We start from the raw sequence: 2,394 nt of genomic DNA, 5'->3' as shown, positions 1-2,394 counted from the left end.
TCCTCTCGATGTGGCGTATACATCGGACTCCACATTTAGCTCATGTGGTTTTATGTCGGTTATTAGTAGCTCCCACAGTTCAGTCAGACTCTATTGTATTGACCATATTTCAGTACAGTCAGTATTCAGTCTCAGCATGTTATAAATTTGGTCATTGCATCAGTTAGCTCAGTATTCAGTATTTTTCAGTATCTATATCATGTTCAGATTATTTCATTGCTTAATTGTTTTGTTCAGTTATATGTTATTTCAACTTTACTCTATCCTGTATACTCAGTACCTTTCAAGTACTGACGCATAGGTGCGCTACATCTTCTCGTGATGTAGGTTCAGGTTCTCAGCATCCAAATCACGCTTAGATCGGTTTCCGATCTCCAGTTCAGCAGCATTAGTGGTGAGTCCTCATTCTTCGAGGACAATAGTCATGTCATCTTTTAGTTTTTAGTCTTTTAGTTTAAGATTTTCTAGACTTAGCTGGGGCATGTCCCAACACTTCTAGTCAGTTTAAAAGCTTATTTTAGACATAGTTAGATTCAACTTTGTATTGAGTTAGTATCTTCCTTGTATTAAACTCATTAGTTATCATTTATCTCAGTTATAGTATATGGGTATTCCCCATCTTTTCATTTTATTTATGATTATAGCTTCCGCACAATTTCTATTATTCAGATTATATTTAGTAAGCTCATGATCATGCCAGCAGGGTTAGCTTGGGATCACTTATGGTCGTAGGTCCCGTGTCCGTGTCTTGGGGGTAGCTTGGGGCGTGACATAATGTGTGTGAAATACACTCGCGGATGATGTGTAAAGTGTCCAATCAAATGACGACATTTGTCATTTGTCATTTGTGCCAAAATCATCATTCTTAAATAATGAATTTTGAGAAAAACAAAAAGTAGCCAATAAATCGATGACATGTGGCATTTTTGCCCATATAATTACAAAATAAAATTAAAGAAATTATTTTCATCGTCTTCTCCAATCTAACCATTTGCAGAAATGCCCCCCCCCCCCACACCCAGCGTCCTTCTCAATCATATACCAAACCCAGTTCATATGGCATAAAGTTTTTAACTTGTCCATAAAAGTTCTGATATTTATAATATCCATAAAAATCCTAAATCTTTAAATTGAAATATTTCCCAAAAGTATTCAATCTAGGTCGATTCAAATAGCTTAGAAGAAGTAACCCACCAAATCACTCCTCAAAGAACAATAAATTTTATTATAGAAGAGTAAAGCTAAGTCATGAATTCAGATTCTTCTTAATAAATAACAAAGCAGTAAAATTGAATTGAAGTCATTAAAATTAACTAAAAAAATAAGAAAGCACTTAAAGTGAAGTAGAGTTTGAAAGCATGTGATGGAAGAGGCGTGAAAAATCAAACCCAATTCTTCCATATGACAATACTAAATTCCTCCAAAAAATAAATCATGATTATTTCAATATTTAATTCTTAAAATAAGGTCTTTTCTTAAATTTTAAAACATTCCGCCATAGATGGAGTTAAACTTGGAAAATGGAGGCTAAAAATGGGGAAGAAGAAGAAATTTTTTTTTGAAAATTGACTAAATAAACTTTCCACGCGCAATAATCGAGTGTATCACACTCTCTATGACATGTACACAAAAAGTGTCAAAATGACATAATAAAACTTTACTTGAGGTGTTTAAAATGAACAAAGTCTAGTTAATGTGTCTAAATTAAAGTTGGTGCCAACTTTAGGGGGCCACCGATGGGTTAAGCCTTTTTTTAAAAAAAAAAATCATCACCCCATGCCCAACCCAATCGTCTTCTTCACCCCCACCCAACCCAGTTTTCCTCTCCACTCTCACTCACCGTAACCCCAACCCATCCCAACTCCAACCGCTCCCCCACAATCCACCAATCCACCAGATCTTCCCCATCCACCCAACCGCTCCTCCACCTCACCAATGATCAGATCGTCCTCTCCACCCCACCCACTCCTACCTCAACCCCTTTTCCACCCATATCAATTTTTCAAGAAACACTTTCAGAAGAATTTAATTACTTTGAAAGATTTATTATACAAAAATACGATTTTTCCTTCTCTACTTCTAAATATTAGTTATAGTTAACAATGGAAGATTTTTTATTTTTTTCCCAATTCTCGTGAGTGCAAATGATTCAAATACATGAAAAAGAAATACGATTATTATTTTGTAACTCTTGAAATTTAAACTTTTAGGAAATCTTGTGGGCTGAAATTTACTTTGTTATTTGTGGCATCACTAAATCTATTTTAGCATAGAAAAATTTCAAGTTTGGGAAATGGTAGCTAGAAAATGGAGAAAAAGAAGAGAATTTTTTTAAAAAAATTAGTGAACTAAGGCTTTCACGCGTAGTAAGTGTGTATCATACTCACTATGTCA

This window comes from Solanum tuberosum, unplaced genomic scaffold (genome assembly GCF_000226075.1).
Source record: "Solanum tuberosum cultivar DM 1-3 516 R44 unplaced genomic scaffold, SolTub_3.0 scf00066, whole genome shotgun sequence".
In the NCBI taxonomy this organism is placed as follows: Eukaryota; Viridiplantae; Streptophyta; class Magnoliopsida; order Solanales; family Solanaceae; genus Solanum; species Solanum tuberosum.
This window is presented reverse-complemented; position numbering follows the sequence as displayed.